A 27463-nucleotide genomic window follows, 5' to 3' on the forward strand; every position below is an offset into this window, starting at 1 on the left:
TTTTTAAGGGCATGATCTTGCGATAATTTGACCTAGTTTTAAATATATATAACCATTTCATTTTCACATAATGCACATACATACAAGCACACAAATCATAAATGTACAGCATGATGAATTTTTGAAGTGAAATACCCATGTAACCAGCGCCCAGACAAAAAATTTGAGCAATAGTAGCGCCCTAGAGCTCTCCTGCGTGCTCCCTCCTGTAACTACCCCCCAAAAGTAACTACTCTTCTGCCTTCTAACATCATTATTAGTTTTACCTAATTTTTAGTTTTATGTAAATATACACGGTATAACTCTTTTGCTTAATGTTATTTTTGTGGGGATTCATCCACATTTTTACAAGCAGACATGCCCCTATTCATTCTCATTGCTGGACAGCAGGAGTTGCCAAATATGGCTCACGGCCAGCGCTGATTTTGTAAATAAAGTTTTATTGGAACATAGCCGTGCCCATTTCTTTACATCTTGGCTGCTTTCATGCTACAATGGCAGAGTTGAGTAGCTATAACAGAGATCACATGGCCCACAGGACCTCATTATCTAGCCCCTTCCAGAAAAGGTTTGCCAACTTCTGCTTGTGTGCCTGTGCCACAGTCTATCTATCCATTCTACTTTGCATAAACAACTGTGCTGTTTCTATTTTGGGGCTATGATCAGGTGGCCAGATTCAGCAAGTAAAATTTAACTTTCCAGTTAAATCTGAATTTTAGACAAATCAACAATATTTTTAGTATATCTCAAATATGGCCTGGCCACCCTGGGCTATAATAGCATAGCTATTAACATTCAAATATGTGTCTTTTGATGAACACATATACATGGTCCTGCTGGGTATATTCCTAGGAGTGAATTGCTGAGCTATACCCTATGGGTATGTTCACATTCAGCAGGCACTAATAAAGAGTTTTGCAAAGCAGTTATTCAAATTGTTACTCTCACTGGCAGCGTATGATTTAGTTGCCAATCATTAATATAGTTAGTCCTTTTAATTTTAACCAATCTGATGGGTATGTAGTAATATCCCACTGTGGCCTTTATTCACATTTCCCTGATGACTAATTAGTTTGAGCACCTTTCCACGTGCTCAATTGAAATTTCATGATTTCACACGTGCACATGCTCATTGACCATTTGGATATGGGATTTGTACGTGTGTATGTGTAGTGCCTATTTAAGATTTTTGGTCATTTTTTTTGGTTGGGTTATCTGCCTTTTTCATGCTAGTCAATGATTTATGGCATGATCTGGCTTACAATGGCGAACTGTAACAATCAGATTCTTTTCTCTCTTTTTTTCTCTTTCGTTTTCTCTCCTTCTCTGGACTTCGACCTGGAAAAGATATAGAAAAAAAGATGGGTTTCAGCATGACAGGATCCGAAAATTCGTAGGGTGACAGAGGATCACTGTTCAATAGAACTTTCTCGAATGACAGGAATGCTCTATGTCTGAGATACCCAATATGGTAGCCTAGCCTCATGTAGCCTCATTGTTTGAAATGTGGCAGTTGTGATTGAGGAAGTGAGTGTTACATTTTATTTAATTTTAATTAATTTAAGTTTAAATAGCCACATGTGGCCAGTGGCTACAGAATTGAATAGTACAGGTCTCATAGATGGGCCGAGCGTAAGCCAGTTATAAATAAGCTAGTATAGGGATCCTAGCTAAGATAGTCAAAGGAGAGCTGCTTCTTCTTCTTCTTCTTCTTCTTCTTCTTCTTCTTCTTCTTCTTCTTCTTCTTCTTTAATTAAAGTTTCAATTTTTTAAAGTAATTTCTACACCCAAAGTAGGGCTAGAACTCAGGACCTGGATGTCAAGAGTCACATGCTCTTCTGACTGAGCCAGCCAGGAGCCCCTCAAAGGAGAGTTTCTGTTTCTGAATTCCCAAGCTGTTCACATGAGACTGGTCTGAAGAGTTTTGAATGGCTGGAGCTATTTCCATGTCCGCTTTTACTGTGGTCCGATCTTATTAATGTTCCTGTTCTTAGATTTCTGTATGACTGCATCTCCCTTGTACTGCCCCATGCTGGTTTTTCAACTTTTCCAAGTTCTCAAACACAGTGAAATCAATCTTTTCCAAGTCACTTTGCTGTGACTAAATTGATTAGGTGGCTCAGAATACTCCAAAGTCCTCTCCCTCAGGAAGAACCAAATTTTACCGTGAAGACCTTGACAGATTTACCAGCTTTCTTCAACACCTCTTGGGGTGCCTGCCAAGTTCATAACACTTCTTCCTCTCTGGGAGTCTTCCCAGAGACACAGGGTAGGGCCTGAGTGACCATATCTAAGCCACATGATCTTGTCATCTTCTCTACAGAGGAGTGGTTCAAAAACTTTCATGTGGGTCTGAATCAGCAGGAGGACTTGTTAAAACACAGACTGTGGGACCCATTCCTCCATTTTCTTTTCCAGTTGGTCTGTGGATGGGGCCCAAGCGTTTGTGTTTATAACAAGTTCTCGGGTGATACCGGTGCTGCGGGTCTGGGGCCCCACACTTTAGGAACCACTGCTGTAGATAATTAACTCAGGGATAGTCACCCTGAGATAGGGCTATCAGCTTCTCAGGAATTTGTGACTTGGAACAAAGAGATGTGGAGACTGAGGGCCGTTGGAGCAGTGCTCTGGAGAGAAGTTCCACAAACTATCACTGTTTCAGTTCTCTAAGCTGGTAGGTGGAGCCTTGGTTACTTACTCCTTTCACTTAATCCTATTACTTTCATTATTTTCCATCAACTGGCCATAGAAAAGTTTCTGTTGCCTGCCCCTAAAACTTTAGACATAAGTATTAGACACAAGAACTTAGACACAACTTTAGATACAAGAACTTAGAACTTGAACTGTAAGACACAAGTATATCAGTTATGGGTTCTGCCAGGGGAAAAAAAAGAACATCCTAAGTATTTAAAACAGACATAATACAGTACAGGGAATTGGTCATGGGGTGATAGAAAGTCTGAGAAGCCAAACATGCAATGAGAGATTTGCAACAGCAGGAAGTGACCTCCACCCCTAGGCTGGAGGGACAGACAAGGGGAGAAGGTGGCATTAACAGAGGCTGGAAGAAGCTGGAACCACCGTGGACCGGCCCAACGTGGGAAATGCTGCCACCCTTGCCAGATACATCACCCAGTGCTACTCTGTGGAAGTGGACATGGAGAAATGCCCTGGTCTCACACTTGCTCTTGCTTCCAACCTCTCAGCAGTGCCTCTCTCCGCTCAGAGGCCTGCGGAAGATGGCCTGTGATAGTGAGGACAGCTTGGGACAGTGGGGAAGGACAAGGCATGGATCTGAAAACAAGCCAAGGACCAGCACTGTTCAATTTGGATTTCTCATGGTTTTTTGTTTTTGTTTTTTTTTCCAAAGTACATTTCGTCTGCTTACAGGTTAGTGAGATAATATGTGCTCGCTATATAATTTCTAATAGTTTCTTGTTAAGAACAAATTTTTAAAAATTTAAATAGCTTTTTATTGTTTCATAATTACAGTTGACATTTGAGATAATCTTCAGGGGAAAATTGCAAATGATAACAAGAACCAGCATCTGAATTTTCAATGGCAGAAGCGTTTTTACGTGTCTCATCTAATTTAATGCTCAAAAGCCGTGTGAAGTAGGTTTTACTGTTAACTCCATTGGAAGAATAAGGAAATTGAGGCTCAGAGGGTAAGCAACACAGAATAAGCAAAAGGTCACATTGCTCAAAAGCGGTAAAATGGCATGATCCCAAACCTGGGCTCAGCACATAAGCTCAGTTGTTCCAAACATCAAACTATTGTGTGAAAACACATGCAAAGCTACAAACTTAAAATTCTTTCTCTGTTTATATCTCATTTCCTCCCTTATCTAAAACCCAATGTGTAGAGTAAGACCTTGTAACCAGAACTGAGAGAGGTTATTTTGAAAGATAGCAAAATACCCCACGACAACTTCCCCTCCTCCACCTGTAGATGGTCAATTAACTCTATTTTCAGTAGTCCCACAGTTTCCTAATTAATAGGCAACGATTATGGGGTAAGACAGGGTCTTTCATAAGATCATTCTAGAACAACAGCAATCATTTAAAAAGAAAAGGAAAAAAAGCAAAGAAGCCCTTTGAGCATATAAATTAAGCTAGACAGAGTGGGTGTTTTTGATGTCTTATGAGACTACTTAGTCACTTAGAATTAAATACAAACAAACACAATGAGTGTATGTGAATGTATGTGCATGTGTCTCATAGAGAGGAAGACAGAGACAGTTCCCTTCTGTCTGGATAGAAGTTGTTCATCTTCCTCTGGTCCCAGGTCCACAGACTGCATTTCTGATGCTGAGGAGCCATCTTTGTTTCCCTGGTTACCAATGAAACTGTGCAGGAATCAGTTCAAATCCATCACCACTTACAGAAAAATGCTTCCAAATACAACACCTTATTTTCTATATCTGTTATTGATATATCTATTGAATAAGAAGGACAGCTGACATGTGCACATCTGCACATTTTTGTGCATAGAGTCTACCGTGTATGATGTCTTTTACTTATGGAAAGGAGTTGTGTAACCTGGCACTGTCCTATAATATTAATTGCTATTGCGAATGGAATTTTTTTCTGCAGGCAGGCTCCATCCTCTCCTTTGCTGCTAGAGACCCAAGAGAAATTGCTGTAAAGTGATTTGTCCTATAAAGTTACTCCTCAGAGTGTCCCTCAATAATATACTTTTATCTATAAGGATAAGCCCTGCCTTATAGAAAGTCTCCACATCCAATTTATTGACTCAATAAATTTCAGGCTCACTGATTATGTTTCCATCTAAAAGCTTTACACAGTTATAAAACTGGAGAGCCTTTCGAGTCATTTCAGGTCAAGTTTCTTTCTGAATATTTTTCCACAATGAGCTGCGATACATTAAGCGTACCCATTAACTAGAATATCACCAGTTATACTCTTGATCTGATGGCCAAGGGAACATTTGCATTGTCTGGGTTCCATTTAACACAATATTTGAAATGGATAGAATAGCTCAGAACATTCAAAGTTATCTTCCTTCAGTGGAGAAAAATGTGTCTGGTCTGTAAGGAATAGGCTTGTTAAAAGAAAATCAGAATTCAGCACTAAAACTCCTCTCTCAGCAAAACAAAGCATCTCTCTCTCTCCTGAGATTCTCAAACAGTTCCATGAATATTTTTCTCTTGAACCCAAGTTAATGTTGCATAATGAAATGAAAAAATAAGAGTGATAAGCTTTCCACCAATAATTAGGTGGAGTTGTTTGAAATCTTAATCGCAAACTTTTTTTTTTTTTTCACAAGATGTACAGTCTTTTAGAGATTTTGCCAGTGGAAATAAGGGTGTGAGCTGATCCTTATTTGTGATTGAGATACATCAAGTGCCATTATAATTTGCCTTTACAACTGGAATAACTAGATGCATCGATTTCTTTTATCCACTTAAAAAGACACCTGGAGATTTGCTCTCAGTGTTAATTTCTGATAGTACTTGGTATTCATTGAATAATGAAAAATGTCACGGAAAAATTTTACATATTGAAAATAAAATCTTCCTAAAGGGTCAGAACTCTGCTACACACCTTTTGCTTACCTTTAACTAAACATTTGGCTGTATTAAGATCATGGCATTCTTGAACAGCACGCTGTTGTTTGGTTTAAGTCATTTAAAAAATATTTGAGAGAAAGGTATGGAAAATGAGGGCAGAGTGTTGTGGATTTAAAAGTACATATATACATATGTGTTGTTTATTAAAACTTCAGACAAGGAGGTCGTCTTCCTGGGAGTTGAGAGCCATCAGAGCGGGAAGCCAGCTGCAGCGAAGAACAAAAGCATGGCTGCGCGATAGCACTATCTCTGCAGCAGCAGCAGGCTCCCTGATGGAGGGTTGCCGCGACTGTCTATTACACCGCATTTCTATTAGTGACAGCCTCCGTTATTCCGTCAGCTCAGCCAACTAAGCTGTTGCCTGCGTTCTGGTTGGTCACCCGGACTCCGTTAAATGGGAGAAGGAAAGAGGACAGAAAGGTGAATTGTAGTAAGTGGGTCACACGGGGATTTCTCTTCTTCGGGGCCTGCATCGTCTCATCCTCGGGGACGTGGGGGAATTCCAGGACCGCTTTTAACCCAGAAACCAGTGCGTCCTATTAATTAGTTTCTACGCGCAAGGACGGTAGTGAAAGGCTTAATCTTCTCTTTCCACCTGGGGCCAAGAGCCGGGTTGATCAGAGCTGCCTGGCCCTTGCGCACCAGCGCCGGACCCCTGGTGGCCCTCCGAGCCCGCACTGGGCAGAGTGGAGGTCAAGTCAAAGGGCACGACCGCAGGGTGCCCTCCCCCCACCCCCTCGCCCGCGCTGTCCGCAACTGGGCTTCTTGAACGACCACCGCTAACACTGCAAGGCTGGAGGGCGGGGAGGGGGCGGGTCCCGGCGGGGGCGGGACAAAGGGGAGGGGACCAAGCGGCCGAGGAATACTTCGGGAAGTGTAGTTCTGTGACCCCAGTTAGCGTAGCTACTTGGGCTGTGCTTCTGAGACTCAGACTACAACTCCCAGGGGTGTGCGGGTCCGACTGGGGAGTCCATGCGCAGTGGGCGCCACATTGTATCCTATCAGGCGAGGAGAGGGTGATGTCACCTGCGAGTTGGTAACCTACGAGCGGCTGTGAAGGAAACTGTTTAACCGGATCCCATTGTACCCGGAGCGCAGAGCCGCCTTTCCAGCATGCAGGGGCTGCTCAGGTAAGGGGGACGTGCCGCCTCGCTCGCCGCACTCATTCATTAAGTAGCACCGCGCGGTGGCGCGGGGGTGGGCGCGCTTCTTCGGGCCCAGAGCTGGGTTCGCCGCGCGCCCTTCCGCTGCCTCCTCGGAGCCCCAGGGCCAGTAGGTAAATATTAAACCCGTCCTTCAGGTTGGGTCTGGGTGGGAACGGGACCTAGACAGCTCCCGGCTGCCAAGCTGGGTTTGGGAAAATGGCTGCAAGCGCGGCGAAAAGCAAGGCGAGCCCGGAGGAAGGCGCCCCCGAGGACAGGGATCCCTCCCTCCTTTCTTTCTGAGGCGCTGGGATGCCAAAAGAGCAGGCAGGGTACCACTCGCCGCCTTGCTGCGGGCTCCCGAGGCTGCGCCGGTGGGGCGCCGGGGGGGGGGGGGCGGTCGTGGCCTCGGCTGGGGGCTGCGGGCCCTGCAGCCTTCGGGAGCTGCTGGTCCGGGAGGCTCCGAGGCAGGCGTGGTGGACTCGGAGGTGGCGACGGGGAAGGAGGAACTCGTTTACCCGCCGGCCCGCTTCCGAGCAGAACCCCAAACATCCTTGCAGTTCTCACTTCAAGCTTTATTCGAAAGGGACGGGGTGACTAATTCCGAGAAAGTTGGAAGGTAAAGGTCTCACAGGAGAGGAGGGAAACCCGCGCTGCGGAAGGAGCAAGGGGGTGTTGGCGGACAGCAGTGAGGGGAGGCTGCGCGGCGGGCGAAGCGGGTTCGAGGCGCCGCAGAGCGCTCCCGCCTCTCCGCCTGGGAAAGGTGCATCTTGGTTCCCCTTCTCTGATTGCTCCCTCCACAAAGAGCACCTGAGCGGGGGCGAAGCATCTGCCCAGAGTTTTGGGCTGGGAGGTGGTAAGGCGGTGCGGGGTGTCGAATAATCTAATGATGAGGCTCTCTGTGGGGCAGGAGGGCTGGGCAATAGGAACCAGCGGGTGTCGAAAATCCAGGTGCTTGTGATGGGCTTGCCCTTATACTTGAGACGCGCTCGAGGCCCGAGAACTCTGTCCTCAGGATTTCCTTTCCCTAGCACCCTCATTCTTTCGTATACTCATTCATTCATCAAACCCCGCGAATGGCTCAAGTGGCTCACAGCCTGGCGTTGGGGTGTTTTGTTCCCCCTCTTCAAAAAATATCTTAGTAGGCCCAGGAATAGATAACTACGCTTTATTTCCTCCAACTCTGTCCCCCACCCCATCTCCACCAGCGGGAGAGCATCAAGAGCAAATGCTACCCGTGACCGTTTTGCTCTTATGGAGTTGGTAGTTGCTTAAGACTGGGGAAGGACCCAGTAAATTGAAGCGGAGTTTGTCTGCAAGATGAATCCCGTTGCCATGGCGACTCCTGCCGTCGGAATCTTAACTGCTCCCACTGCTGTTTCAATTCGATGTGGCTCTGCGGGCAGCTGGGAGGGCGTGGCCAGTGGGTGTGGTCAAATGCTCGTTCCGGGCCCAGCTGCTCTCTCTTCTTCACCCGTTTCACAGCCCAGGCCTCTCGCCTTTCTCTTAGAAGTAGCTTGGACGCAGTTCAGGACCCCTTTCCCTCTCGTGTGCGAGTACCTGGACTCTCCCCTCTCCGGAAGTAATCGTTTGGAGCCTTTTGCCTGAGGCAAGCTCTGAAAATTACAATGGAATGATCTCTTTTGCCTTTCAGGCTAGATGCATAATTTTCCTAATACCTGACAGTGTTAGAGGCAGCTTTCTCAAGGAGGGCGTGTCCTCTGTTTTGCATGAAGAGAGCTCTCTGGCCACCAGTAAAGGGCATCAATTTGCTCTAGGTGCAGCTCTCTGGAAGTTTATAGGGACGATTAATGACTGAGCTTGAATTATGGAAGTCAGTATCATCCTTTGGGGTTCTCATAAAATCTAAAAGCCTGCCGCCTGCCTAAAGGATGCAGGTCCTTGAGAATGAAGCAGACTGGGCAGGGATCTGGGAGGCCTGGGTCCTGCCCTGGCTCTGTCATTGCTGGCTACCCCACCCTGCGGTTAACCCTTTACCTCCAGGGACCTCGGTCAGTAGTAATGTGGGGGAGGAATAGAGAGGGTTTCCCAAAGTTGATTCTACCTATAAAACCTTGTGACTCTACGAAGGACATGGTCATTGTCTTTTCTCAAAATAATCTGAAGATGAGTTAAATTCAGCTTCTGACACTGTGGCTTTGGCTTAATATCTCTGAGCCTTAGTTGTATCACTTGACTGGCAAAATAGCCCAGGCTCTTCATGGCAGCCCTTCAAAGTGGGCAAGGCAGCCATATTACTATTTATAATAATAGTTCTAATATTACTAGTATATTCCCTGTATCTGGACTTCTATTTATCCTTGTATCTTAGAATTGTTTAGATTTTGCCTTTTTATAGATTCTTGAATACAGTTATTTGTAATTTAATTGCATTAAATGTAATAGAATTACACAAATATCTTGTTTACCTTCTGCTTTTATTACATACCAAGGTGGATTATCACAGATATTGCAGTTAAGGGGGGAGAAGGCTGTATCTGTGAGTGTGTATGCGTGTGCATTCGTGTGCAGGTAAATGCTTGGGGATGCTGAGTGCCAGGTGGTTGACATTCATCATCTTGTTTTAAGTGGGTGGTTACATTCTCATGAGAAACAGAATCAGAAATTGTCACTCTTTATTTTTGTCCTAGAACTTACCATTGACTGAAAATCTCCGTCAGTATCTGTTTATTTCTTGTGTCCCTATAAGTCTGACAGCAGTTCTAATGTGCGGCTTTTTTCCCCACTCCCCTAAGGTCTTTGAGGGTAGAGTCTTTGTCTGGTCCTTCCCTGTCTCTCTAGCAATTAGTGTTTGTCCGCTGGTAGGTATTTAATAAATATTTGTTGAGTCAATAGTAGAACCATGATTGGAGATTCAAGATTGCATTCTTTCCATTGACAGTTCTGGCATCAACTGTAATCTTCCTGTAGCTTTCTGTGAAGTAGTTGCATCTCAGCATAGATGAAAAACTCCCATGTAGCACATAACTTGAACTAAGAAAAGGCCTCCGTGTGTTTGAAATAGATGTATTTGTAATTATTTGCTTTTGGAATATATTCACTCACGAAGACATCCCCCCCCCTTAAAATTCTTGTTACAGTTCTTAATACAATTCTTATTACTCCAAAGCAGATATTTGTAGATTTCTCTTGTACTATCCTTGACCCAGATAACTTTCCCAGGAGGTGTATGACAGAAGAGAAAGAGAGACACCAAGGCAAAGATAACTAGAGGCTTTGCCAGGCCACCTCTGGTACCAGAGGCACCATTTGGGTAGAGGAGCTGGACAATGGCTCTCTCATCTGGGGTCAAGTGTACCCCAAAACAGGATCAGTTGTCCCATGCTGGCTAATGTGAAAGAAGAAATGGGGGTAGGAAACATTTGTCCAGTATTTGTAACATTCTGTTATCATCCATTCTGTGGGTTTTTAGAAGTATAAATTAGTAAGGAGGCGTGATAGTAGCGAGGGTGCAGTGGGTCGTGTCCTTGGGTGGTGCTTACAGGAGCTTAGTGAGTCGGTGCCAAGGAATTTGAATCCTGGCTTTCTTGCTCTGTGGATAGGCTCTGGGTGTTAAGAATGCCTGTGTGTCTGTGTGTGGTTTTGTTCGAGCTACTTTGTTTAAAAGGCTGCTTTTAGTGTTGGTGCTATGGTCATCAGAACAAATAAGGTGTTTACAAACAAAACATGGTTAAGATTGAAAGTGTTTCATTGTGTAAATATTTTGGGGATGCTATAAAGAGTGGCTTTGGCTTGAGAATCTTGAGGTCTTCTGTGAAATCACTTAAAAAGTTACAGCTGTTGGATCAGGGGAAACAAGCTTTTCCAACAAAGCTTGGTACCACTGACGGCCTTAGGTGTTCGGTTCAGGAAATAATCACAGAGCTTGTAACTTCTGTGGGGCCCTCCCTGGCTTCATGTCATGCTCCTGGTATTTCCAAGTTTTAAGGCTATCCTTCTACTGCAGGAAACAAAGCAACTTTGCCAATTTAGGTTAGCAAACTTTTTAAATTCTAGGGAGGGCACAGTCAAAATGAAATTTTTTCTATTCTGTTTTGTGATTTTTCTTCTTTGAATAAGGGATGTGGACTACTGTCACTTATATTGGCATTACGATTTCTAACTCGGTAATGGAAGAAATCTTCCAAATGAGTCGAGTATGTATCCTAAACACTCACAGAATCTGTTCTTAGTGATTTTCCCGAGAGCTCAGTTTAGAGGCGTCTGATTGCACAGGTGCTATTTAAGAAATCAGTAAGGAGGGCAGTTTCTCTATGTGGCTCTATGTGGCATCTGGTTGGTGGGGCAGACTGGGGTGGAGGATACCTCCTTTGAGGTTACATTTGCTTCACGAGTGTACTGTCTTTTTCTGTAGATTGTGTTCAGAGTGGCTGAGGGCGGCTGATAGAGATTGGAATTGAAGGATGCGTCTGAAGTGTCCCCTGCCCCTCCGGTTCCTCCAGGCCACCACTTAGTACCCCCACTGAAAGAGGGACGGATGCAGATGAGATGCAAGTTGATTTCAGTGACCTACATTCCACTCTAGCAGGCTATTTTTGCAGGAAAAAAAAAGTTTACCTTTTTATTTTCTGGCATCCTTTCCACTGTTCTAGAAGGAGAGAACTGAGTATTTCAAAGTGAGTTTGCACTCATAGTACACAGGTTAAAAAATTAGTGAAACACTAATTAATCCAGGAGTACTGCAGCAAGTATTTGGAGGCCTCTCCCTGTGTCCCCCGCCTGCAGTTAATCTGAGGGTACCAAAATAATGAACTACGAATTTTCCTTGTCGATGTTTAAGCACTCCTGGTTTTTATACCATCTGTGACTTTCTGTGGTAATGGCTCCCCTCATTTGGAATGGGTGCTTCTGAGTTTCTAAATTCTCCTTGTGCTCTCAGATCCATCTTGAGTGCCACAGATTCCAGGAACGCTTCCCTGCTTCAGCTTTTACCGACCGGCTCTGCTCCTTCCTCCTTAGAGCCCATAGCCTGACCGTGGAACCTAACACAGCTAACAGTGCTAATAGTCAAGGTGTGTGAGATGCTTACCTTGTGCCAGGTCCTTCCTAATACTTTACATGGGCTTAACCATTGACTCTTCTCAATAGCTCTATGAGATACGTACTATCATCACCATTTTACAAACTGAGGAGTGAAGAAGTTAAGGAACTTGCCTAGCTCAGGTCATGCAGCTGGTCAGTGGCAGACTAGGTTAGGGACCCAGGCAGCCTAGTTCTTTACACCCCACACGATTGCTTTGCCTCTGGTTTTCCTGTGTGTTCTATTCTTTTCTCTCCATCGACTTAGGGGGAATCACAACTTCCTTTGTATCTCTTAATTCTGAAACAGTGCTGGGTCATTAAGTGCTGGGCCGATTGAGAGTAAAAATGCTTCTTCAGTGAATGGTTCCTTAAGTCTGACTTTCTGGAGCAGCAAATGTTGCATGAGATTAAAAATGTTGCATTTGTGTGTTTGGATGATAACACTTTTGAACTCCCTCCTTTTGGCTATGTGGGTGATAGGCAAATTATTTGAAAAAAGAAATGCTCTTATATGCCATCTCTAAATCCATTTGGAGCCTGTCCAGCATTAGACTGTATTTGTTAACTGAGATAACTTTTCAATAGGTTGAATCTCTTATCTGAAAAAAAAACAAAAAACAAAAAAACCAAACCCTTCTCACCCAGAACAGAGCCACAGAAGCCTGCCTGGTGAGTTAAGACTCCCATAACTTCTGAGCTTCCCTCCTCCTTGTTGTCTTTTAACATAAATTGTGAAAGCTCTTTTGAAAGGGAAGTAATGAAAACTTGAGTAGTAGTCAAACATGTAATCTAATATTGGGTTATCCTTAGATATTAAAATAAGCTTTTTTATTTCCCACCTCAGAAAGGAGACTTTTATTTATTTTTACAGTGGAGTAAATTTGGTGTCAAATAAACGATTGCAGTTCTTTTAAACCGTAGCCACTATTGTGAATTAAATGGAGAAACGGGGGAAAGCAGGTTCAGTTTCCAGTGTAGCTGGTACGATTTCCTGACTTAAAATAGATCTTTTCCTTTTGGCTGAAAACTGGATATTGTGCCACTTTGACAGTATTTAATGAAGACAATTGAGTAAAACTCAAACCGTGTCATTTAGGGAAATAATAAGAAAGTTATGCCCTAACAATATATTGCCAGGAAAAGACAATGAAAACAAAGGCTTATTAGTCATTAGGCTACTCAAACATAATATTCATTCAACAGACATTGATTTCAGGAGCTTTTTTCCCCCCCATTCATCTTGTTACACTTCCTAAGTATGTCAATCACCTTTAGTAATAAACTGAGTTCATTCTGTTCTATAAATTGCACCACGATTAGAATTGAAGGTACCTTGTATTCTGCCAGGTACATAATTAGGGTCAACTATTAAACTGGTCTTTGTCCTTTTCATTTCTGGAAAAAAAAAAAAGTCTCCTGTGCGATTGGCAAACATTGCCCATCTGATGGGCTTTCTGAATTCAGGCTTCCAAGATTAGATAGCCCAGATCCCAGCTTTGGGCATGGTCTGGGCAATAGAGATGCCCACCTTTTGTTTTTTGAAATGGGTTTTTATATTCTGCTTTTTGGCTAAGCTCAGTTGTTAGTGATACACAAACCAGATCAAGGCCATGGCTTAGTTTTGCCTTGTTTTAGAGCCACAAACTGTACTGTAATTTTAGTCAACGTTTTTTTTTTTAAATTTTTAAAAATTTAATTTAATTTAATTTTTTTTTTTAAGTAGGCTCTGTACCTAAGGTGGGGCTTGAACTCACAACCCTGAGATTAAGAGTCCCATACGCAGGGGCACCTGGGTGCCTCAGTCAGTTAAGTGGCAGACTCTTGATTTTAGCTCAGGTCATGATCTAAGGGTCCTGAGATCACCCTGTGTCGAGTCCTGTGTCAGAGTCTCTCCCTCTCTGCCCCTTACCGCTCGCACTCGCTCTCTTTCTCTCTCTCAAATAAATAAATCTTTAAAAAAAGAAAAAGTTGGGGCGCCTGGGTAGCGCAGTCGTAAAGCGTCTGCCTTCAGCTCAGGGCGTGATCCCGGCGTTCTGGGATCGAGTCCCACATCGGGCTCCTCCGCTGGGAGCCTGCTTCTTCCTCTCCCACTCCCCTGCTGTGTTCCCTCTCTCGCTGGCTGTCTCTCTGTCAAATAAATAAATAAATAAATAAATAAAATCTTTAAAAAAAATAAATAAAATAAAAATAAATAAAAAAAGGAAAAAGTTGCATGCTCTACTGACCGAGCCAGCAAGGTGCCCCCCCTCCCCTTTTTTAAAAATTCATCATGCTCTTGGCAACAAAGGAGACTAGACCGTACCCTGTGGATATATTAATGCATAGCCGGCACCACAATGGCACAAGATGGTGCCATGTTATAAAATGAACTGTGGGGGTCTTAGTTTTTTCAGACCCCATAAGTTAGAGGCAAGACTTTGCGAGCAATTTACTAAGGAACTATATGCTTTTGACAGGTGTCCTATGAAGAGTGGGTTAGAACTAAGAGCAGCTTCCTAAAACTTTGCCGAAGTCTTTTCTGTTGCTTGGGGATGTGACAAATCATTAGTGGACATTTTGGTGCTATTTCTTGGCTTTGCTATTCTTCCATAAAACTTCCACAGGCTTGCATCGTAGAAGAAGGAAGGATGGTGGTCAAAATCATTCACAGGGTGAGTTAGCTATATGAATAATATATGTCCATATTTGTATTCCTTTCACAGAGATTTGGTAAAACTGAGCAGTGAATTGTCAAGACATGAGTTAAGTTAGAACCTGTAGGGTTTTTTTTTTCCTTTTTTAAAAAATTTAAATTAAAGTTAGTTAACATATAGTGTAGTATTGGTTTTAGGAGTAGGATTTAGTGATTCATCATTACAAATAACACCCAGTGCTCATCCCAACTAGTGCCCTCTTTAATGCCCGTCACCCATTTAGCCCATCCCCCCACCCACCTCCCCTCAGGCAACTGTCTGTTTATTGTCTATAGTTAAGAGTCTCTTATGGTTTGCCTTCCTCTCTTTTTTTTAATTTTTCCTTTCCTTCCCCTATGTTCATCTGTTTTGTTTCTTAAATTCCACATATGAGTGAAATCATATTTGTCTTTCTTTGACTTATTTTGCTTAGCAAAGTATACCCTGGTTGCATCCATGTTTTGCACGTGGCAAGATTTCATTCTTTTTGATGGCTGAGTAGTATTCCGTTGGTCACACACACACACACACACACACCCCCACACACCCCATCTTCTTTTCTACGACAAGAGGTTTAGACTAAGGGCCCCTCAAAATCCTGAGAATTTGTAACCAAAAATATTCTAAAAAGTTAAAGGAAATGATGAAGACAAACCATTTGAAGGTCCTTGCTACATTCCCTACTGTCAAAAGTTGGTGAAATTGTGGATACAGAAAATGTTATATGGTTTCGTCCAAGGTAAGTGACCTAGGATTTATTTTTTTAAATGCACCCCATATTAGTGGTAATTTGATTTAGGATGATGGTGGCAAAAGAAACAACAATAAATTTCTGTTTATTCCCCATTCTGATTTTGTGTGGCAATCTTCTTTGCATGAGAAGTACCCCGTCCCATCCCCCGGAATTACTCAGCGCTCAGTGGTTGTTTGAGCAAAAAGTCAGAGATGGTGTGGAATGAATTGGGCTGGAATTGAAGGCTATGGCTGAGACTACATGGTGTTCTCAGAACGTTAAATGAAAGGCCTGTTATTGTATTTTCACATTTTAAAAATCAAGAATGGAGATTGGATTGGACTGGAAAACCTCTCTGACCCATTTAGGGCTTGACAGTCTGTGTGTAGGTGACACTTCCAGCTGCAGAAGTTCCAGGAACTGTGGCAAGAAACCACCTTGCCTATGACATTTTCTGCTAAGGGATTGGTTTAAAATAATAAAAAAAAAAAATGCTATTTTTAGTTTGACCCAGTTTCTTTTCAGGCTGTGACTGAAGCTACCTTCTAACATACTCCCTCTTTTCCTACTACACTCCTTGAATTGTAATTTGAGTCTGCAGGAGCAGTGAACCACCTCCTTGTCAGGTCTGCACTCATAGCCTCCCTGTGGGCAAAGAAGATTGTCCCCAGTTGGTCAGGTTTCACGTGAGGGGAGCCACAACCACTGACCTCACAAAGGAGGGTGTTTTCCCCCTTAACCTCCTCATTAAGAGCAGGGAGCTATGTGGTAGCAGAGAGGGGGCTGCTTACATTTTAATCCTCCCGTGCTAGATTGTTTTTCTGATGGAATAAGTTGGGGGAAGTAGGTGGAGGGGAGGACAAAGGGGGGTTACTGGGTCTCAGTTATCTTATCATTTGTTTCCCTCTGGATTGCATTGTTTATACTGTCTCCTCAGGCCAGGAATTCCTCCAACAGAAAGCATGCATACACACGGGGATAGTCAGATCCGATCCCGGTTTCCTTCTTCTTGTGTTCCATTTGCTGACTTGGCTTTCCTTGCTACAGCCTACAGCCTGATCTGAAAGGAGGGCTGGAGATACTTAACCTGTTTTTAATTCTTCCGTTATGTGGAAAAGAGATCTTAAAACAGTGACTTGGGGCAAACATGTTAATGTTTTTCTGTTGGGAAAAGAGGATGGTGATGAGTAGGTTTAAGTTTAACTTATTTATGTTGGTAGAGAGTTTAGTCATGAATGTTTGACACCTTGAAATGAAATCTTTTCACCTTTTGGTTGCTGTGATGCAATTGCACAGAGAAGAAAGAAACACCAGTTAATTTTCTGTTCAGATGTGGGTAGTCTTAGCAATTCATTTAAAACTCTTCGGCCTCTGTTTCCTCATCTGTGAAACGATGTGAAAATTCTAAAATTTTGGGAGAATGGTGTCATAAAATAGTGACCACACTTGTGTGGCATTGTGTAATATTGATGTACTATCCACTGGGTGTCCCTAGAATGGAGATCCGGGAGAGGAGAATGCCATTTTCTCACCTTCAGCGTTTCCAACGTTGGCCCCTGCTCTTAGCACTATATATCGGAGATGCTGAAGCTAAGCCCTTAAAATCTGATCCCTAGTCTGTTCTTAATTGAACAGCTTCTAGTTATGTTCCCCTGTCCTGGGGCTCAGGAAGTTCCATAGGGTGTAAGGGATGAGGCTAGACAGTGTTTGGGAGTGATCCTCCAATTCTGTTTAAATCGGTAAACTCTTTAAACCAGAGCTTGACTACCAGTGGTACACAGGGTGGTAGCCAGCTGTCATGTTTTGTTTGGCTAACACAGTGTTATTTTTAAAGATGATTTTAGTGAGCATTTACACTCTGATTTGGTACAGGCCCCACCACACCCTAGTGCCTCCTACACAGCCACTTGATGTGATATTTCTTTATCTCCTCGGACCTTGAAGGCATTTGAGTTTGGATCCCTATTTTAAAGTAAATTAAAATTGTAATGAGAGTCTCTTCACAGCAGTGGGCTGGCAAATGACCCAATCCAGGGTTCCTCCACTTCAGTGTGATTGGCATTTTGGACAGGATAATTCTTTGTTGTAGGGGGCTGTACTGTGTACTGTAGGATGCTTAACAGCATCTTTGGCCTCTACCCCCTAGGTACCAGTAGCAACCTTTCCCCCAGTTGTAACAACCAAAACCATCTCCAGACATTGCCAGATGTCCCCAGAGGGGGCAAAATTGGCCTTGGTTGAGAGCCAGCTGACAGATTTTGGATAGCCTGAGAACTTTAAACATTGGATAAGGCTTGGGTATTTAGGGATAAATTGGAATTCATCTGGGAAACCGAGCTACCCTGCTGTTTTTATTTATTTGGGCAGTTGGTGAGAGCAAAGTAAAGGTCAGTGGATTAGACCCTATGAGGTCATTTCTCCATTCTTCCATGACCACTGCCTGGGAGGCCAGCCACATTTTAAGGACATATTCTCGGTCACAACAGGGGACTCCGTGAGACACTGATGCTGGGTCAGGGCAAGCCCACCAGAGCTAGTGGGTAAACAACTTTGAAGCCCGTGGCCTGTGTTGGTTGGTCAGTAATGTTATCTGTGGATAAAGAAGATGAGGCTTTGGGGAAAGAAAAGGTTGGCTCTGTCATTATTGTCAAAGGCCAAAATGCTTAGAAAAGGGGAGGGGGGCTTCAACCTTTAAAAATGACAGCTTATCTCACATTAGCAGTGTGGGAAGAGCTCTGAAAAAGATTAACAGAGTGATGTTTCATTTTTTTTTTTTTTTCCTCTCCCTCAACCAAGAATGTCTTTAAAACTTGAGTCTAAAACTTGGGCTTTGGCAACACTCAAACTTGGCTCTCAGAAAACCATTGGTAAGATTTTCAGTGTACATAAGCGGAATGTTACGAAGTTCTAATTAACCAACCCAAGCTCAGGTCTTGAGCAACTAATGCAAAGATAATGCTTCGGGGAGCACATAGCTTCAGTTAAAACAGAAGCCAAAGTTCTTTCTCAGAGGGTTAAGTGGGACTTCTGAAGGGGTCCATGCCTTACTGAAGGTGTTTGTTGGTTCTCTGCCCTGGATGGGAGTCAGAATATCCTCTGTGGTGGTTATAAAAAGGAGATATATCAGGATTCTGATTCAGTAGATGTCCGGGTTTGGGCCTAATCTCCAGGATTCTTAAAGCTCCCGAGGCAATTCCGATACTTAGCCAGGACTGAAAACAGTGGATGAGCAAAAGATCTGAAAAATTTGAGATATTACCTTCTTTTCAGGATGATTCCCTAGGAGATTCAATTCAATTCACCTATTGTTTAAAGGAAAAGGAAACATAACCCACCCCATTACAAATGGCAAACACCAATAGTGCCTTTGAGATAAAGTGGGTGGGAGAGTGGTAGTAGTAAATGCTCTTACTAGCTTCTATTCTAGAAAACTCCAGATCCTAGAAAGGATCTAGATAATTTCACGGCTATGTTTCACTGAGCGAGTTTCCCATCAGACTCTTCTGGCTTCATAAACATAGGGTAGATTTGTTTGTTGCAAGTTTCTTTCCTTAGCCTATGCCATGTGCCAGGATGGAGCTCAGACTACAAAGTCCCAGAGTTATAAATACTAAAGGTGGAAAATAGAATAAAACGGCTCCTTTTACTTGGATTCCACTTAGAATTTCAGATCCAGATTTCTTTTTTTTTTTTTAATGATTTTTTATTATATTATGTTAGTCACCATACAGTACATCCCCGGTTTCCGATGTAAGGCTCGATGATTCATTAGTTGTGTATAACACCCAGTGCACCATGCAATACGTGCCCTCCTTTCTACCCATCACCGGTCTATCCCATTCCCTCACCCCCCTCCCCTCTGAAGTCCTCAGTTTGTTTCTCATAGTCCATAGTCTCTCATGTTTCATTCCCCCTTCTGATTACCCCCCCTTTCTTTATCCCTTTCTTCCCCTACCGATCAATCAGATCCAGATTTCTATCAAGCATAGCAGAGGCAAGGGAATAACTAAGTTTCAGGGGGATATATGCTAGGCATTTTATGGACCATCTCATAAGCCATGGAAGCAACACCTTAAAATATTCATTCATTCATTTATTCATTTGGCTTGTAGAAAATGTTTTAATGTTGGGTGTGAACATTTAAGAATGCTTTTTTAAATTCCAGATTTTTGCCTTTGGAATACAGAACACTTGTTTTACTTAAATAAAGCTCAGATCATCCTCCGTCTTCAGCTTCTGATATAAGCAAATTACATTGTGCAATAGGGGAAGAGTCTCTCCAGTGAAAGATTTTTTGCTTCCACTGGCAAGTAATTTCATGTTCTGTGTATTTGGATCATGTCCGTGTTTTCAAAGGAATGTTCACAACATCAGTTATAAGAAGCAGTATTCTACACTCCCGAATCACAGTTTTTCCAGTATTTGTTATGCCCATGGATCAAATCTTCTACCCTCAGTTCTTCCCCAAGTGTTGATTTTGTGTTTCAGGTGACCAATGTTTTCTGGTACTAGAGAAAAATTACATGGTATTAAAGAAGGAATGACAGTTTAAAAGACAGAATACAAGGTTTCTTTTTAGGGGTGCTGAAAATGTTCTAAAAATCGTGGTGATGGTTACAGTTTGTAAATATACTAGAAAACCACTACACTGTACATTTTAAATGGGTGAATTTTATGGTATATGAATTTTATGTCTCAATAAAGCTGTTAATTTTTTAAAAAGGCTAAAAAGAATCCTAAGTGCAACCTTAGAAATAGAATTTTAGACCTTAGGGATAATACCCATGACATACTTTCCCATTTCTTTTCTTCCTGTACATCTCAATTTTTTCCCCTAAATAACATGTATAAAATGGACAAAGGATAGTTGTGATAATTCTTTAATATTTATGGACCACCTAGGACATTGGAAACTTTGTTATAAAGAAATGGACTTTGGCTCCCATTTTTTTTCACACCTCCTACTCGTGAGCTAGGGCATTGCAGGATAGAATGCTCTGTACTGTTTTATACCTGCTGTGATGAAAAGCTAAAGGTTTTGGTGATACATTTGGCTTAGTCACAATTTGCTTTAAACTTGTTCCATATGATTATTTTGCAGGATTTTTCTGCTGTAGAAGTCTTCGCACTGTAAAAAGCACTCAAGTATGTAATCTTGCCTGTAAAGCTAACTGTGTGTGTTGGATAAGGAATATTTCATTTATAAGGGATTATGTAGCTCAAGGTTTCTCAAATTTGGATTCACGATCCTTTGAGAGGCACTGCATTAAAAGTTAAATTGCCGAATGTTTAGGTACTCACTTAGTGCCAATGGGATCATAAACTCATGTGCAGAAGGTGGGTTGTGAGGTACTGTGGTGTACTCTTCGGGTATCAGATGCTTATCCAGGCATATTAGTTTTATTGCTATGTAACAAATTACCACAAATTTAGTGGTTTAAAACCCCACCAGGTCAGAAGTCTGGGCATGCTGTGGCTAGGTTCTCTGCTTAGGGTCTCAGCAGGCTAAAATTCACGTGTCAGCTAAGGCTGCAGTTCTCATCTGGGGCTCAGGGATCCTTCCATGCTCCATAGTTGTTGGCAGAATTTATTTCTTTGTGACTGTAGGACTGAAGATTGCTAGCTGTCAGCCAGTGACTGTTTTTAGCTCCTAGAGGCCACCCACATTTCATGTCATGTGGCCCACCTTGGCAGTTCACACACAGATGTTTCCTTTCTTACAGGCTAGCTGGAGCACATCTCTCTGACTTCCTTTTCTGCCATCAGCCAGAGAAAAGGCTAAGTTTAAGTTCTCACCTGATTAGGTCAGACCCACCCAGCATAATCTCCTTTAACCATATAATGTATCATAACCATGAGAGTAACGTATCATATTCATAGGTTCCATTCTCAAAGGGTAACGGGAGTGTCGTTTAAAATTCTGCCTATCATACCAGATAGCAGAAATTATGCCAGTTTTTACTGTTGATGATTATTAAGATGAACATCCAGAAATCTAGGAAATAAATGATACCTCACAAATATGCTTCTGGACCCCTTCTGTCTTCCTAAAATATCTCCCTCTCAGATTTATGGCTTTCCATTCCTACTTTTCTTGTTTCAAGTACAGTGAAAATGAAGATACTTTAAAAATGTTTTATTACTGAATGTTCCCTACACACATACACCCATGTCGAATGACTAATATAGCTAATATGAGAATTTTACGTGTATCCACAGCTTCATCAATGATAATTCATGGTGAATCTTTCATTTTTACCCCCAACTACTTTACATCAACTCTGGGATTTTTTTTTTTTAAGATTTATTTATTTATTTGAGAGAGAGAGATTGAGAATCTCAAGCGGGCTTCGAGCCCAACCTGGAGCCGTATGCAGTGGTCGGACATTCAACTGAATGAGCCACTCAGGTGCCCCAACTCAGATTAGTTTAAAGCAAATTCCAGACACCTTATAATTTCACCTGTAAATATTTTAGTATTTATATCCAAAAATATCAGGACTGTCTTTAAAGATGTAACTAAAATACAATTTTCATACATAAGATAATTTATATTATTTTTTTAAAATTACCAAACATCTTTATCAACTTTCAAATTTACACTTTTTAAAAAGTTTGTTAACTCAAGATTCCAGTAAGGTTCATATATTGCAGGGTTTTTTTTGTTGTTGTTGTTGTTTTTTTAATATATGTATTCCTTAAGCCTCTCTAAATCCTGTGCAACATTTTTCTTCCTAACATACTTATGAAAGGAACTGGGCTATTTGTCCTGTAGAATTTCTCACAGTCTAGATTTCGTGGTATAACATCGCTCTGTTTCCTCCATTTCCTGCAAATTAGTGAAGATGAAAATAATTGATGCCCTGGACCTGTCTGGTCACTAGCAGTAGAAAAGCTTATTTGGTGAAAGGAATGTATAATTTACTAGATTCATGTTTGTATGGATATTTAGAAAAATATTTGGGAGTGGAGCAAGTATGTTAGGTTTTTTGGACTCCTATTACTGTACTTAGAGTGCATGAATCAGTGCAGGTTAAATTCCTATAGGAAATATACAACATATAGATTCATTAGGTGATACTTAGATTTGTTTAGTTTTTTGGCCTAGTGTTTTTGTTAAATTGGATTTTAGCTTCCATAAAAGGAAAAAAAAAATCTTCAGGAGAAAGGTATTTCATTTTTGAGTTTTGGAAAATAACCAAATTTTAAAAATTGTGAAGATCACAAAATAATTGCTTTTTTGTAATAGGGCTATGCTAATTATTTATTTGTAGGCTGTCCAAAGACCTATCCTTTGTCCTCAAAGAACATGATGTATATTTAAAATTCTTAACATTGAAATATTTTTAAAATATGAAACACTTAATATTGTTTTAGGAGAGCAATTTTATATGACTGCCATTGAAAGAAAGAAGAGGTTATCTAATTTAAATTTTGTTTTGAAGGAAAAAATAGCATTGGGTTGAGATAAGTAACAGCTTAATTAGACCATAATTACTTAGACTAGGGGATACAGAACTGTTTCTATAAAGGGACAGGTAGTAAATATTTTCAGCTTTGTAGGCCATGTTGTTCCTGTCAGCTATTCAATTGTGCCATTTTGTAGGAAAAATAGCTGTAGACGGTATGTGAACAAATGGGTGTGGTAAGTCGGGGAGAAGTGACATCTTGACAATATTGAGTGTTCTTATCCATACACGTGGATTATTTCTCCATTTATTTTGTTCTTTGATTTCATTCATTAGAGTTTTATATTTTCTTCTTATAGATCTTGTACATACTTTATTAGACTTCTGCCTAAGTATTTAATTTTGGGGAGTATCTAATATGACGGGTATTGTTTTTAATGTCACTTTTCACTCTTTTGTTGTTGGCTTATCGGAAAGCAGTTGAGTTTTATTATTAACCATGTATCCTGCAACCTGGCTTTTGTTTTTTTGTTTGTTTGTTTGTTTGTAGATAGTCTTTATCAAGTTGAGAAGGTTCTTTTTTATTCCTAGTTTACAGAGACTTGTGTTTTTGTTTTCTTTTTAAAATCATGAATGGGTGTTGGATTTTGTCAAATACTTGTCCTGCATCTATTTATATGATCATGCGATTTGCCTACCTGGGATGAATCCCACTTGACTGTAGTGTATAATTCACTTTACATGTTGTTGGGTTCAATTCGCTAATTTTTGGGGGAAGATTCTTACATCTGTATTCATTAGAGATACTGCCCTATTTTTTTTTGGTAACATATTTGTCTGGTTTGCTATGAGCATTATGTTGGATTAACAGAATGAGTTAGGAAATATTCCCTCTACTTATATTCTCTGAAAGAGATTATAGAGAATTGGTATAATTTTTTCCTTAAATATTTGGTAGAATTCACCAGTGAACCCATCTGGGCCTGGTGCTTTCTGTTTTAGAACGTTATTAATTATTGAGTTCTCTGTTTTTATTCGTGTTAAGGCCTGCATGCAGAAACTGATCTGTTTCTGGATAGTTGATGCTAAAGGATAATTTTCAGAGTTAAAAAAAAAATAAGATTCTCAAAATTATAAACACATCAACAATTTTATTTAACTTATTAGTGAAGGAACCAGTAAGATGTTAGGACCAGTTCAAAAGATAATTTGAAAAAAACATATATATCCGTCTGTCTGTATATCCATCAATCCATCTACCTGTCCACAATCAGAAATGCTGAAATAAATTTGTAGTAGATACAAAACTAGTTAATATCCTAAAGGACTATAAAAATTAATGTTTTTCTTGTATGTATGTAAATGAGTTATATCTCTACCAGGCAAAATCTCTTTTTTTGCTATTGATAAGGGCCATTACATTGCTGTGTGTTTTTCTACGAATTAACTTTCCTACGGCTACAGAGCTGTGAAATAGTCTGGCCCAGTGGGTTCTCAAATTTTTTTTTTTAAGGATGCTTTGATCCTATTAAGTATTAAAGACCCCAAAGAAATTTGTGTAATGTATTAATTAGATTAGAATTGGAATTGAGAAACTTTAAAACTATTCTTTCATTTTAAAAAAATGATGAAACCTATTTAGTGTTATCATCAGAGTGATGACTTCATCATGGGTAATGGAAAGTTTTGGAAAATTCCACTGTGTACTTGTTGAGAGAATGAGAGAGAAATGGCAAATAACATCTTGATATTATTATGAAAATAGTTTTGAACTCATAAACACCCTGACAAGGCCTGAGGCTCTCCAGGCCTCCCCAAACCACATTTTGAGAACCACTGGCCTATTTAAAAGGGGGGGAAAAAAAAGGTCAAAGATAATCCCTGGAGGACCTGCTGTACCACAAATAGCATTCTACTGAAAAGATACCCAGTAATCTGTTTTGCCTGTTTCTAAATCTTGTTTTTTTTCTTAACAGTAGTCCCTCCTTTGACAAAATGTCCTCCTGCCCAGCATGGGGCATTATGAAGGTGTTGAAACTACTAAGTCAGAAACTAATTTTTTTATTATAAAATTAGTATAGGTTACTATATGAAAAAATGAAAAAAGTAGGAAGTATAAAGGAATAAGAGAAATCTTACCAAGGAGGCAAATAATGCTAACATTATGGAAATACATCTTTTTAAAGTTTGAAAAAAATTTTTGATTGTGTATTATCTGTACTTTTTTGCATCCTTCCCCCAACTAAATGTCATAAGCATATTTCATATTACTAAAACTTTGTTTTTAAAATTGAGCTATATATAGTTGACACTCAAACTCTTGTGGTAAAAAAACACATCCTAGAATTTACCATCGTAACCCTTATTAAGTATATAGTTCCATAGTGTTAAGTATATTTACATTGTTGTGAAACATATCTAGAACCTTTAATCTTGCAGAACACTATCACTTAACTCCCCTTTGCCTCCCCCCACACCTCCCTTTACCCCAGCCCCTGGTAACCACCATTCTACTCCCTTTATCTATTAATGTGACTATTTTAGATATCTTATGTAAGTGGAATCATACAGTATTCCTTTGTGGTTGGCTTATTACTTAGCATAATAAGGTCTTCAAGATTCATCTATTTTGTAGCATGTGCAGATTTCCTTCTTTTCTTTAAAGCTGCATAGCATTTCATTGTATGTATATACCACATTTTGTTTATCCATTAAACCATCGATGGACATTGGGGTTGCTTCCAGCTCTTGCCTATTGTGAATAGTGCTGCTATGGGCATGAGTATGCAAACATCTCTTTGAGACCAAGCTTTCAATTTTTTGGGATATACCCTGAGCCTGGAATATGGTAGTTCTTTTTTTAATATTTTGAGAAGCTGCCATACAATTTTTTATAGCCATTGTACCATTCTATGTTCCCACCAGCAACAGTGCACGTCCTCATCAGCATTTTGGGGGTTTTGTGGTTATTTTTGATGGTAGCCATCTTAATGAGTATGAGGTTATTAAAACACTCAATAAACTTCTTAGATGGCAACATTATTTCCTTTTATGTGCTGTATAGGGTAAACATTTTTCCAGTGTTTTTCCATTAAAAACCATTTGAACATCTTTTTCATGTTTCAGGTTTTGTTTTTTTTTTTTAGGATACTTTCTTAGATATGAAATAAATGGGTCAAAGGGTATATAATTTTGAAGTTTTTTGTAAATACTGCCTCAAGAAAGGTTTTGCCAGTTGACAAGGTATTAAAGCATCAAGGTATTAAATCAAGGTATTAAAGCATCTTTCATTTCACACATATTTATGCTGACTATTATTATCTTACAATTATCTGTGACTGAACAACTGGCAAATGCCGTCACATTGTATCTTAATTTGCATTTTAGAAATTTGTTCAATAGAACTTTTTTCTTCAGACCATTTGTTTTTTTTCTTTCTCAAATGGCCTGCTTGCCCATTTACCTGTTTAAATCTCAATGTTTTAAATAGATCATACAAAATTAATTAACAATGCAAATATGAAGCTACCAGAACTTTTCATAAATGCAGTAAACAATCATGGAACCCATTAGAAGGAAACTCATGAGAGCTTCAGGCACATTTAAAATGACCTAAAATATTTCTTTGTGATTAAGGGTCTCTGGCTGCAGATTTACATAATTAGTTATCTTAACAAGCCCTTTCCTTATTATGTGAAGGGAAACCTTAGGTCAGCTCCTGTCATTTTATGGCCAATTTGCATTTCCTGGGGTTTGCCTCAGTTGTCTCTTACTATCTGTGCTTTTTCTGCTGACAGTGAAACTGCTACATAGAAGGCACTTCTAAAGGCAGAGAGGACAGGGAGATGATATGTCGTTTTTCCATTGGACTGAACATGTTTGGACGAATAGGAGGAAGAACAATGAAATTATTCAAATATTATGAGGAGGGAGGGAGAAGTTTATATTAGAGAGGTTTATGTGATAAAAGAAATGTTATACCCAGTACTTTTTGTTTATAAATGGTATTGTAAAACAGATATTTTAATACTTAGCTGAAATATTTAAAGCATTTTGCCTGTGCAGCACTCAATATTACAAAAATGCAGTATTTATCACAATCCCATTATCTTCATGTCAGTGTGTCATAAGTCCATATTGTAGGGGAGATGGATTTTCTCCCACCTTAAGTGCTCTAGGTTTGTTCTAATTTAAACAGAAAATAATCCTCTTCCGAGCAGAGAGAGAGGGTCACGCTTTAAAACTAATTTTAGATTATTATGGTAGCCCAGTAATAGAATATAATGCAGTGTCTCCTGGCATACTTTAGAGAAGACAACTTAGTGTCATGGCTCTGTTCTCTTTCTTTCTTTCTTTCTTTCTTTCTTTCTTTCTTTCTTTCTTTCTTTCTTTCTTTCTTTCTTTATTTTTCTGGGACTCTGTTTTGAGGCACTGTGGCTGTCTGTCGTCCTTCAAGAAGTAACAGACAAAATGCAGAAATATCCCATGGAGCTTTCTGGTAAGGCAAGTGTTGGCAGGTAGTCCCTGTGCATTTGTTTGAGAGACATGGTCTGACTCAGTGGTGTAGAGGCCTTTGAGAGGATTCTCTGGAGTAAAGGGCTGTGATCCTGAAGAGAAAGTTCCTTTTGCATTTCTGTCTGGAACATCAATTCATGTCTTCCTCACCTGGAAGAGTGGCTATTTCTCTCCAGCTGACTGGTTAGTTCCTAGGCACCATTCAAATCACAAATGTTCTGATTCATTGTAAAATCGACTGATGGACCAATTTCCAAGGGTACCAAATGCCTTTGTAAGTAGAGAATCAGACACTATTCACACATTCTGTGGACAAATGACATTTCCAATGCAAAATGGACTATGACATATTTTT

The 27463-nt window shown here is 40.6% G+C and overlaps 1 protein-coding gene across 2 annotated transcripts in view; it reads left to right on the forward strand.

Annotated features, from left to right (window-relative positions):
* The first annotated feature begins 6565 nt into the window (after nucleotides 1–6565).
* Nucleotides 6566–27463, forward strand: part of DAAM1 (dishevelled associated activator of morphogenesis 1) — a 162883-nt gene continuing 141985 nt past the window's right edge. Inside the window, exon 1 of one of the 2 annotated variants that reach the window (XM_045810547.2) lies at nucleotides 6566–6724. The gene's annotated coding sequence lies outside the window, so the exon portion shown is untranslated. Of the gene's footprint in view, nucleotides 6725–6744; nucleotides 6871–27463 lie in introns of those variants that run through there. The other variant, XM_087855975.1, reaches the window with a different exon arrangement.

The sequence above is a fragment of the Ursus americanus genome, chromosome 26, assembly GCF_024610735.1.
Source record: "Ursus americanus isolate L20-20 chromosome 26, mUrsAme1.1.p, whole genome shotgun sequence".
Lineage (NCBI taxonomy): Eukaryota > Metazoa > Chordata > Mammalia > Carnivora > Ursidae > Ursus > Ursus americanus.